Below are 12,849 nucleotides of genomic sequence, written 5' to 3'. Positions count from 1 at the left end.
CTAAAACCTATCATTTTATACCTGCAGAAGCTGCAATCAAAATATGTTTTTTTTACTATTAATATAATAGCTGAACAGAATCTCTTGATGGTGTTGAAGTGGTTCCTTTTTCTTTTATCTAATTTCCTGTAGCGTGTAATCATTTGATTTGCAATTTCTTTGAAGTCATAAGTACCTTTTGAATGTAGAATTCAAGAGGAGAGATTTATAAAGGTACAAACTTTTGAGCTGGAAGTCTAGTCCTGTAACCTTTACTCATATGGGCCCATTTATTTTAGCTGTAGTCATTAGTGATTTGGGAAAGGTAAATAATATCTGCGAAACTAAAGGCAGAGAGGACTTGTCTGTTGATAGAGCACATCAATACTCACAAAAATCTATATCTTTTATAAAATAAGTGACATTTTAAGGGATGCTGACAAGGACATGGGAGGACTGCAAATAGACTAATTTGAACTTTGTAGCCATTTTGGTGTGAATTGAATTTTCTGTGTACTTTAGCTAAATCTGTACTTTTGCAACGAATAATTGAAGTTTGTATTACTTTTTAATGTAATGAATTGAAGCAACATAATTTGAATGGCATGCAGCATAGTAAGTACTTAGAAGCCATTTGTATTCCCCGCAGGAAATGTGAGGAGATGAAGTGTGTAAATTTAAAGGCCCGCACTCTTTATTGAACTTACAGCTTGTCCCAAGACCTCAAGGAATACTGGATGATTCATTTTACAGAGGGGTTACTGTGCATCTATTAGACAGGAAAATTTCTTGGTGTGGTCAAGAAAAATTCTTTCAATCGGAGATATTTAGTCTTTCTTACATTGGCGAAGCTTTGCATTCAGCATGACAATTCCAGGCTCGAGTATACTGAAGGGAGTAAACAGTGCATCCAAGTGCAATAGGGAAAACGTTCTGCCTTTTCTGGAAATGAAGTTACAGCCTTCATTGGCATTTTTTTCTGTGCGCATATCTGTGTGTTCTTGTAAGTAAGAAAGATGTCCTTTACATGTTTTTGATGCTTGCATTATTGAGCCAAAATGGAGAGAGATATTTATGGCCCTGATATCTTGGTGGTATTCTCAGTAAATGATGGCAAGCACAACTGTAAAGGCTTCCACATTTCCACTTTTTGTCTTTTTTTTTTTTTTTTTTGTACCCCTTTCCCACTTCTCTCAGCCAGGCATGCAATTTGGCTATAAAAGCAGCTTTCTACTAGATCCAGCCATTACATTTGATTTATTGAGAGCTGTGCCTCAGCCAGAGTCTTTTCAAACCTGTCTCTTAATGTTAGCCAAAACCAACCTTCAGATCTTCTCCCTTCAACACCATGAAAATTGCTATTTAATAGCTGTGTTTCTCAAACCCTGAAAATTCATGAAAACTGTTGAGCAGGTGTAGGGTACACAGTCGTGTAGGCTTAAGTTCTGTGTAGGAAACGGAACATTAGAAGAGGAGCGCTGCCTTTATAGCCATCAGAGCTGAGTAACTGTGGATACCTGTGGTTATCACATTTACAGCTAAATCAAATTTGCATGCCTTTAACTTTACCTTCCATTCACTAAGTTATCGTCTATATATGTACTTACATGAACGACACATATAGGAATGACAGTATGTTTCTTCTATGTCTGGAAGCATTAAAAAAATCAGGAAATCGTTCTATTGATTGCTCTATATTTTAATAATTATGAGAGTCAGCTAGTAAAATGAGGGAAGGCAGGTACATATCAAAACAGGGTCCAAACTGCAGCAGCAGATGAGGGAGATGACAGCTGTCAGGTGCCTAAAATAGAGCAAATTGTCTGTGCAGTGGAAAGCCCTCTGCTGCTAGATTGTCCTTGGTGGGACCCCTTTCGCGTCCACACTTCTTTCTCAAGCAAATTCATTCCCCTGTCTTGCAAAAACATTTTCTGTCCAAAACAGAACTTGCCGTGTGCCACAAAAAAAAGAGTCGCTTCGCACATGGAGGGAACGTCTACTCCCCAGCGCCATGCCTTTCAGCAAGGGGGTTGTTATTAGTCTCCGTTTTATCCAAAATGGGTGACTGTCACGGTTCAACCCCGGCTGACAACCCAGCCCCACGCAGCCACTCGCTCACTCCCCCTCACCCAGAGAGATGGGGAGGGGAATCGGAAAGGGATGTAAAACTCAAGGGTTGAGATAAGAACAATTTAATAGGAAAAGCAAAAGCCACACAGCAAGCAAAGCAGAACAAGGGATTCATTCACCACTTTCCATCCACAGGCAGGTGTCCAGCCATCCCCAGGAGAGCAGGGCTCCAGCACGTGTCATGGTTACTCGGGAAGACAAACGCCATAATGCCAAATGTCCCCCCCTTCCTCCTTCTTCTTCCCCCAGTTCATATACTGAGCATGTCATATGGTAGGGAATACGTCTTTGGCCAGTTGGGGTCACCTGTCCTGGTTGCATCCCCTGCCGGTTCCCCGTGCCACTCCAGCCCTCTGGCTGGCAGGGCCAAGGAACTGAAAAGTCCTTGATTTAGTATAAACATCATCCAGCAGCAACTAAAACCATCAGTGTCCAGTCAACATTGTTCTCACATCAGAGCCAAAACACAGCTACTGAGAAGAAAATTAACTCTGTCCCAGCTGCAACCAGGACAATGACATACTATGAAAAGCATTCGCGTCATTTTGCTTTCTTCTGACCTGTGATGCAGTCATTGACTTCGAAGTTAGGAGTCATACTCTTTCTGTTTTAGAAATTCTAAAGAAGTATGGAAATGCAATGAGCCAAGTACACTAATGCTAAAGCTGCATTGTTAAAATTATTCTTCTGTTTCTCCTCACATACTGTGGCTGGTAAAGTATACTTCCTCCCTCACCCTTCCATCACTTTAATATTTATTTGATACTTATGAAGATGACAAGGACTATTTTTAACTTGAGACATTTTTGGCACCCAGCCTGTACAGTCTTACAGTGATATAGATAGAAAAGGAGTAGAGGGTTGGGTGTTGGTTTTTTTTTTTAGAAAAGGCAATGCTATAAATTTAGTGAATATGAAACCACAGTTCAGAGGTTGTTTCCAGGTCCTCGTCACTTGAAGTAGCTGATTTGGTTTTTTTTCTTTTAAGGCCTAAAATGTTTAACTCATTCTGGGAATGGCAGAGGAAAGAAGTCCTATTTTCCTATAGGAAAATAGGTTATAGCTTTATTTTGTTAGCTAAGCAAGGTAAAACAGTTGCTTCCTTCCAATTCTTGTTTTGACACTCCAAAATATATTAAAGCTGGAACTAACTTTGCCTTCATTATTATTTTAACACACAGTAGCTAAAGTATGTGAAAATACAAATGTTTGATCTTGTGGATTTGGTCTCGTTGATGACCTGGCTTCTTCAGCATGCTGTGTCTCTGTTCTGGTACCTCTTTTTTTCTGGTTCCTCTACCTTGTAATTTCAAGGACGTTGTGTTTCAATTTGATTTTTAACTGTTCCTCTTTCATTTAAAGCACAAAATTTTTACCTGACAGTCAAAAATAGATAGTTTAGTTGCATAAATGGATAAATGATCTTAAATTTCAATACACTTGACAACCTTATGAAGACCCCCCTTGGTTTTCCACCCCCCAGACAGAATTTTAGAGATTGTGTTTTCCTAGAAAATATGAATTCACAGCTTACCCTGAGCAAGTTCAGAATCTTTGGAAACAAATGCAAATTGTATGCTGCACACGAAACGAGTTTTTCCTTACACAATTTTCAATTAAAATGAATAATTGCCATAGAAACCTCCGTATCACTTTATGCACCCAAGTACCTATAATTGTATAGCTGCCTTTGGAAGAAGCACAATGTGTAACAATGTAGAACTGGCAGATATGATTTTTAAATTAATATAGGTTATTTTATTTTATCTTCACTGGTGGAACTTCTTAAGGATTTTAAGTGGGCAATAAACACAGAGAGTCATAAACATGAATGCAGATGTATAACAAAAAGGCTGTAACATGGAAACACAGAGATGGTTGATAAAGAAAAGACTGAAAAGAACCTTCATTTAGCTTGTTGTAGCAGCCGTCCTCGTATTCCCTTTTGGAAGGGAATATAGATACATGTGGGGCGGGATATTGAGTTATAAAGGAGACATGTACAACTGAACAATGGCTGTTGATGTCAAAGGTGTTTAATCTCATCAATAAAAAAAGATATGCCATCAGAGTATAAAAAGGAGAGAAACGGTACCTGGTTTATAAATACGTAACAGTTTGGATCAGTCAGGCAAGTGCAAGTGTTAAAATACCTGCTCTTCACCTGAACAGGGAAGATTGCAGGTCTGTTGATAGTAAAACAAGTGCTGTGTTGACTTTGATGATGGTAAGTTTGCCACAAACTGACACACCACATTTTGATGAGACATATGCCTGATCCTCATCATAGACGGGTACATGTCCCTTATGCTTTCATCTAGTAGCACTTCCATGTCTTACTGAAAAATTAGAAATTGTATTCCGACCTCAGGATTATTCATCCCTCAGCAGCAGAATGTATTTCTTTAGATGACCTTTGATTTTTTACATGTAAGACTACTTGGCATTTATGTAACTCCCTATCATCTTGAAAGCTTTCAGAGATACTGGTGCACTAGGCTGGGGTGATGAGAGGGCACTGCACTTGCAAAGCTCCCAAGAGCATCCCCGATAGGCACAGTGCCTCAGGTGAGCTTGTGGAAACATGTTTGGGTAAGGCAGCTGCCATAAGGTGCTGCGTTTGCTCCCTCTCGGGGGTGGCCCTATTACATTAGAACTTGAGGGTAAATTTAGAGACAGGATTTTTTTTATTATTTATTTTGATTTTGTCTCAAATCAAAACGTCATGACTTTTGGCATATCAAGCTGTACCACCTCCATGAAAACTAACTCCATGAAAACAACTCCTAACCATTTTCTTTCTCCATATAAAGATATGTAGAGGGAGACTGAGATTCCCAGCGCACAAGGTATGGGATTTTAATTACAGTGTCACGTATGTCAGTTTAGGAGGATTCATTAGTGCAGAGATCTTTAATTTTACTGCAACACTGTCAAAACTAAATGGTGATAGAATTGCCATACAAAAGGCTGGCATCTTCAGGAAATAAAATCCTGTCTCTGATGCTGGAGACATACAACTGCTTCCTAGTTAGCTGTATTAACCCTTTGACTTCTTTTGTGGAAGCCAGACTCTGAATATTGAATTTAAGTATCAACCCAGCTTACAGCATTCTGTGGTGAATCAGCCTCAGATTCTAACCTACATAAACAAGCAGAGGCACTTGTGAGCTACAAAAATAATTTGAGAATATTTCTGACTGAGGGGAAATGGTGAAATTCCTTCCTGTAGGCCATTTAATGAGTCTAGTAAGCGGTTGAATTTAAGATGTAGGTATACATGTATACAAACAATCCTCAGACAGAAGGAGTAGGTTCGTATAAAAGTCAAGAAGCAAAGAAAATAATGTTTCTCTTTTTTTTGCAATAGAAAGGAAAGTAGAAAATACATGCTTTAGATTAGTTATGCAGACAGGGGGGTAGACAGGCTGCATTGTTGGGAGGACTGAGAGTGTTAGCATTTAAGTAATGAGAAATCAAGTAGCAATGATGAATGGACTTATGTCTCCACCTTCACACGCTCTGTTTCCTGTTACATAATTGAGTGAAGATGGTATCAGACAGTAGATGATGACCAAGCTTAAAGCCATCCTAGGCTACACATATAAATTAGAGAATCACTGTTACTTAGAGTTTAATAGACCCTTTCATTGACATAATACCTTGTAGTAAACCTATAATGTAGCATGAAGAGCAATAGTAAAAATGCAAGAAAGCTACACAGAAAAATATCAAAAATTGACTTTACAGTTGGAAGAGCTGGCAGGAAGGTATACAAAGGGACAGGATTTTCTTTTTTTTATTTATTTATTTTTTTATTTTTCCCCCTCCCTGATGTTTATAGCAAAAGCTTGTAAATGCCTTTTAACATTTGTGAGGTTTCTAGCATTTAATGAAGAAATTGTAGGAAGCAGAAATCTGGTTTTCACAGAGAGCTTTCCATGAAAAGCATTCCATGAAGATCTTTCAGAATTATTTTTCCAAAACTGTAGTTAAGTTTAATTTGTTATGTCAGATATGTTGATTTCACAGTTGTGCCACATGACTATCAGTAGCTGTCTGGCCAGCTCTTACCTTTCCTTGAGGCTCATGGTATAACATAGAGGGATTGGTATCCTGGGTTAAGTCTTTCAGCTGCAATTGTGTTCCTTACTAATGGGTTCTTACACTCACTCACTCCCCTGCTGTGAGGTGGAGGGGAGAATCAGAAGGGTAAAGCCAAGGAAAACTCATGGTTCGAGGTTAAGACAGTTCAATAAGTAAATGAAATAGAAAGAAAAAGAAAAAAAAAAAAAAAAAAAGTGATGGAAAAGCAATCACTCACGCCCTCCCACCAGCAGATGGATGCCCAGACGGTCTCTGAGCAATCCCCGCTTGGGGAAAACAACTCCCAAGTTTTATTGTGGAGTACAGCACCATATGGTATGGAATATCCTTTGGTCAGCTGGGGTCAGCTGTCCTAAATGTGTTTCCTCCCAGCCTCTTGGCCACCCCCAGCCCACTTGCTAGGGGTGCACAATGAGAAGCAGAGAAGAGCTTGACACTGTGCAAGCGCTGCTCATCAGCACCCAGTATGCTGGTGCATGAGCTGCGCTGTTTGCATCATGAATCCAAAACACAGCACCTCATGGGTGGCTATGAAAAACATTAATTCCATCCCAGCCAGACCCAGTACACCTTTCTTCTCAGCCATGGGCAGGAAATGAGCTTAAAAATGATTCTGGAGAGTAGTTCCTTAGGACTCAGAGGAAAAAAAGAAGCTGTCTTAGAGCTTTCAAGATCAAGGGGTACCTCACTGGATCCTTAACAGCTAAGGTTTCAAAAATAAGGTTGCTGCTTTTGAAAGCCAGAATACTTGTGTTCATGCATCTAACAAAAGATGACATGATAAAAGAGAACAGGAGTCTGTTAATATCTTGACAGTTATTGTCTGTATGAATATGAAAATTACTTTTAAAAACCTATTACAATGCATTAGAATATTATTTCATTGCAATAAATTAGTAGAAGTACTCCCACTTACAGCATTTATTTTTTCATTTCATAGCAGTATTAAGAGAGTAAATGAGCATGTTGTAGAGATGGTTAGAAAGTGTAGGAGTTTACATTATAGTGTGCAGAAGTGTGGGTACGTGCAGAAATTAAGTTTGCCAGCACTCCAGCTAAACAGAAAATGAAGCTGATACATTGGGGTATGATAAAGTGAAGCAGCAGTTGTGATGACACTGCCAAGATTGGTGGCTATTTTTGTTTTAAATGGAAAAGAGTCTTCTCAGGAGTGAGAAATTCCGGGTGAGGGTGGAGGCATGTATCAAAAAAATAGGTGGAAAGAGGAATTTCATATACCTGGCCTCTCTGTGCTAGTTGTTTGTGTGAATAAGCAAAAGTTCCTGGGGTTTCTGAAGAAAATGAACTTAGTACATTAAATTCTGAACCTGTTGTTTTCTTTCAGACAACGCTTAGAGTAAATGATTGCGAGGAACAATTTGAGTGCAGAGAAGGGCAAGTGGGAGAATACGCTCACGATGATAAGCAGTAGATCCAGGAGCAGTAGAGCTCAGCATTGTACATTGTAAGGAACATGAAAGTAGGCAGAAAAAGACATTTCGTTTTTAATCAGGAACATGGTGAACAGTGTTCCTGAGGGAAAGTGAAGGTTATTTTTTAGAAGAAACTAGGTGACAAGCAAGAGTGCTGATTGTTATATCACAGTGTATTCAGTACAGTAGTCATAGGGGTAAGAGAATTACCAGACAGAGCAGAACCTGAATGTTTTGTTATATAAGTGATTGTTGAATCCAAGCAAACTTAACTTTGGAGAATGTAAAGAACTGACTTTGCAAAGAATAGCTGATATTTGCAGGGCTGGTGAAAAATATGCTTCTAAAAGGAAAACAGCAGCATTCGAAAAAGTCGAAGTGCAAATATTTAGAAATGGCATATCAGATCATAAAGAAATAGATAACGCTTTAGGATAAAAGTAGAAAAATATTTATAATGAAAAGGTAAAGACAATCACAGAACATTCGGGTATTCCCGGGACAGAAAGATGTGATATATTGCGTACAGATATAAGAAAAAAATCCACATCACAAGTACAGCCGTGACTATGCACCTGGATGACAAAACTCTTAGAAGGGCAAACCAGAAACCCCTGAAAAAATGAGAATATCAGTATGGCACAGTGCCATGAAGAGACATTTGAGCTAGCACATAAGCTAGCTAAGATTTTGCTGGCAGGTCTGTCCAGCTTCCACAAGGTTTCTTCAAGAAAATTAGGTCAGCTGAAAAGAAAAGCCTTTTTATCATGGATCATAAACATGGATATAGCTTAACACATAAAATATCTAAGGTTCTGCAACACACTGTCTAGTGATACTGGAAATAATCAATCAAAAGCTGACTTGGAAACAGAAAATGAAATTGAATACAATATAATCACAGCAGCCCTAGACTCACAGCAGGTGGTACAGTCACTGCCATTCCAGCTGCTTTTAGAAGGGTTAATGTGGAGATTAGCTATCAGTCAGTAGATGCCGGAGGAATAGAAACACAGCAGGTCAAGGAGAAATGTAGTCCAGAAGAGTGATTCAAGAATATATTTTTAGACATTTACCCAAGTGGATGGAAAACAACTCCAAAGGGTATGACTGAAGGACAGTGACTACTATGTAGGAAGATCGTAGAGGAACAGGCAAACCCTCTTCTATCAGCATAACACAGAATTCCCAGTCTCCTTTAACTAGACCTGAGACAACTGGATTCCAAACCCAGCCCAGAAGCCGGTTTGATAATATAGTTCTACCTGTGGAATTCAGCTCTCTGCCTTCTGAAATCACAGCTTCTCCGAGAAGAAGATGCCTTGCCAAATTGTGTGAGCATTTCCACATAGCTCAGTCAAATGTGGTAGAGAAGTCCCAAACCTAGCTGCGATCCAAGATGGCAAGTCCCCGCAATGTTGTACTAGTAGGGCTTAAGAGTTTATTGGCTAGGGGAGATAAATTCCCTCTGAGTTAGAGCTAACGGGCATACGCTGAGTGTGAATGTCTCTGCAGCATGCTTTCCTACACTTCCATTTTCACACTTAGCAAGGGTGAAGACAGCTTGGGTCTTTTTTCACTGGCAGCATGGATTTGCTTTCCTTTAACCTAAAAATGGAGACTGTAATACTAAAGGCTCGTTTTCAGCCACTCTGTATGCCACAGGAAGACTTAACGGTGAAAGACTGGAGTTCTTAAAGACAATAGTGAAGCAGAATACCATTTTTCTTTTAATCACTCTAAAAAAATAAGCCCTTGTTGACTGGCAGTAGGTGATACAAAGGAATGAAATGAAAAATCCTAATTTTGTTTAGACTTGAGAGCTGCTAATAAAAAAAAAAAATCACAAAAAAACCCTAACCCCAAAGAAATTATTAAAAGTGTGTATAATATATCTCCTGAAACAAATCTGTAAAAGATGAGTACCAAATCTAACTGAAATTTTTAATACTTCCCGCATATTACAGTCACACCTTATCATGTGAATATAAATCCCGCTATATGATGAAAAATAGAATACCTTGTTTAAATTTCCATTGGCAGTGGGAAACAAATTAAAGACAAATTTTACCACATCTAACATCAGATGTTATGAGCCAATGCCAAAGCTAGATTATTAGTTTATAGGAGAATCACAGTATTAAGGTCAGAGAAGCTGAGGATTTTAAGATATCCAAAGATTTAAATAAAGGCAGTAAATGTACACATTCCTATTGTCTGGACATAAAGATATGACTATTTTCAGTTTCTGCAGTGGAAGTGAAGGATCTACCATTATTAGAAATGCTAATCTCCCCACTCCCTTCCTGGTAGAAACTTGTTTAAGGAACTTCCCTTCATGATTGTTTCAGCACAGAAAGTGTAACAAATCATCATGTCCTGGATCTTTAAGGATCTGTGTGCAGGATCAGTAATTGCTGATGAGCTGCTTGATAGGGGGTGAAAATCCTCAATAACTCAGTGAGAGTCTGTGTGATGGTCTGCTGTGAGCCAAAGAAAATAACTTTAAATTGAACAGAAATGAGAACTGAATCAACCTGAATGAGATTACTTTCAGAGGTATGTACTCTGGGTAAAAGAAGCTTGAGGAAACACAAAAACCAAAGGGCAGTTGTGTAAATGAGGAAAAAACCCAACAAACCAGCAGCACACAGAGTTCAAGGAGTGTTAAGAGATGTCAAAAATAAATAAATTTAAAAACCACACCTGTAACAGCTAATCTACAGTAATTGATGGATAATTATTTTTGTCAAATATTAAGAAGTTTTCAGAATGCTGCTGAAAGAATATAAAATTATTACAAGTCTCAGAAGTAAAATAAAGCTTCTGAATTTTAAAATAAAACCAAGACTTAAGTTAAGTGTATAGGCTCTAACAGAAGTATTTTTTCTATCATGGAGCCTGAGAAACAAAAAAGCATTTTTTTTTTATGTGGCAGCTGTATTAATACTTGGGCTGCATCCCAAATGCCTTCCAGTTTGGTGAGATATGGACAAACTGCTGGAACAACTATTATCTTTTCCTTCCTTGAACCTCAGCTTAGCTTTTGAAGCAAAGGCCCATTGATCAGTGTGATCAAACATTTTAAACGTAACCTGTCACAAGCCATTATTATTTTATTTCTATCTGTAGCTTTATTGTCCAGTAGCAGCCTAAGAGCATAAAACCAAGCAAGTACACTGACTGCTCAAATGTATGTTTAATGGAAGCAAAACCAACTTAAACAGAGTATCTTGTTATCTAAAATGATATTTAGAGGAAAAATACAATTCTATCTTACTAGATCATTCTTCCCATACAGATTATCTGGTTGTGGGTCAGTTTATGCCACTGAACAAAAGCTTGTTTGATAAAATGTGCATTGCAGCGTACAATCTTAGCACATGTGCATTCCTTTTCATTTCATACACGTCATATTTTCCCTTCTGATATTCTTCAGACTTCGTAGTCAATTTTTCAGCCTAGAAATAATGTCATCTGTATTTTTCCCATCTTGAATGAAATTATCAAGTATCTCAGTGCAAATCCCATAATATCTATTTCAATACTATGGTCGTGCTGCCTAACACAGAGAGAGAAAAAAAACTGTCTGAATTGAACCATATTAAATGCATATACCGAAACCGACTCGACTTGCATGAAACTTCTTGTAGTGCGGGTAAGTATTACACAGAACTAGTACTTACAATACTTGTAAATAATACAAATAAGTGCAGATACAATTCAAAATCTGCCTTATTCAAAGGAAGAAAAAAATTCTAATGACTTGCCAAGCAATTCATAGCGTATGATTTTGGGGATATAGTACCCTTAAATCCTTTTCATCTCAGTTACAGACAGAATAAGTTGTATCAGCCACTAAAACATTTGTAAATGAAGAGTTGAACTGTTTATAGTAGAATCAAATAGTTTTCGCTTTACTTACTTTTTGAGCAATTGAGTGGTGAGCATACTTCAAAATTGTTATTATATTAGAAATATATATGAATAATTCAATCTCTTAATTGTCAAAGATTGCTAAGGAGTATCACAGAACAGTCACATTCCATTTCTTTTAGCAGCATGATAGAAAGTTTTTGTACACAATTAATGCAATGATTATCTGAAAATGAGAGATAGGGTCTGAGAAGTAAAGAGTTGCCTCTGTTGAGTTGAACCATGGGGAATTTCTGGAAGATTTACAATTGTATTGGCTCATTGCTTAATCAGATGGCAGAAAGATGTTCTCAGTATGTATTCCTTTCCTTAATGAAAGAGGCGATTAACCCATGCCAAGTGCTATCTTTAAAGGCCTTTTTCTCCAACTACCTAGCAAAATTTAATTTAATCCCTATTTTGGTGCTCTACAGATGCACAGTATGTTCTGCTGATGTGCTTACCAGAAGACTTTTTTTTATCTTTTTCAATTTTTGAAGGATAAGTGTTTGTCATAGTCACATCTTGTGAGAAAACCAGAAGAGGCATGAGGAAAGTCTAAAGGACTCTGACAGCTGAGCTCTTGGCAAGTCTAGTAGCAACACTTTAAATGCTCCTGTCTCCAGTTGTCTGTCCTGCCCGCTGCCAGATGTTACTTAAAGGCATTGTGAAAGCAGCAGCAGAGGGGAATTTGCTCTTTGCCCATATAGGAAAATTTGCAGCTGGTTTCCTTCTGATTCTGTTCCTTTGTTCTGATTCTGTAATGAGAATGGTAATTGCCAGTGCTGGGAATAGTGTCTGAGGCTGTTTCTTAAACCACCATTGCTAATTCCATCAAAGCACTTACGCCACAACTCTTAGACTGCTACAGAATAACTCTCCTCTGCAATCCTCTGGTCTGCCTGCACAACTCTCCTGACAGTTCTGATCCACTGGAAAAGCAGAAATGTCAACTTAAAAAGTCAGACTTGTATCTGCATTAGTCAGAGCTTTCTTAGCAACTGCCTCACACATACGGAAATTTCTCCCTGTGCCGATAAGCCAGGCTTGTGAATGGGCATTTTTTCAGAACTGTTGAAGGCTTCAGTATGCCCTTATTAATGTTAAAAAAATTGCTTCTCATTTCCCTTCTCGCAGTGCACAGGACTTTGATGCTGCCTGGTCCATTTTTTCATATGGCTGTCTTCCTGCAGATGAGCATCTGTTAGTGTGGGGCTGGGGGGAGACACAGAAGGGAGATCTTATTCCTTCTTTGTTTGTTGCAGTGTCCAGTTTCATACTGGAG

The 12,849-nt window shown here is 38.4% G+C and overlaps 1 protein-coding gene across 3 annotated transcripts in view; it reads left to right on the top strand.

The window, feature by feature from the left end:
• CADM2 (cell adhesion molecule 2) overlaps positions 1 to 12,849 on the top strand; it is a 671,675-nt gene that overhangs the window by 485,101 nt on the left and 173,725 nt on the right. The window lies entirely within an intron of this gene.

The sequence above is a fragment of the Falco peregrinus genome, chromosome 4, assembly GCF_023634155.1.
Source record: "Falco peregrinus isolate bFalPer1 chromosome 4, bFalPer1.pri, whole genome shotgun sequence".
NCBI lineage: Eukaryota > Metazoa > Chordata > Aves > Falconiformes > Falconidae > Falco > Falco peregrinus.
This window is presented reverse-complemented; position numbering and strand designations above follow the sequence as displayed.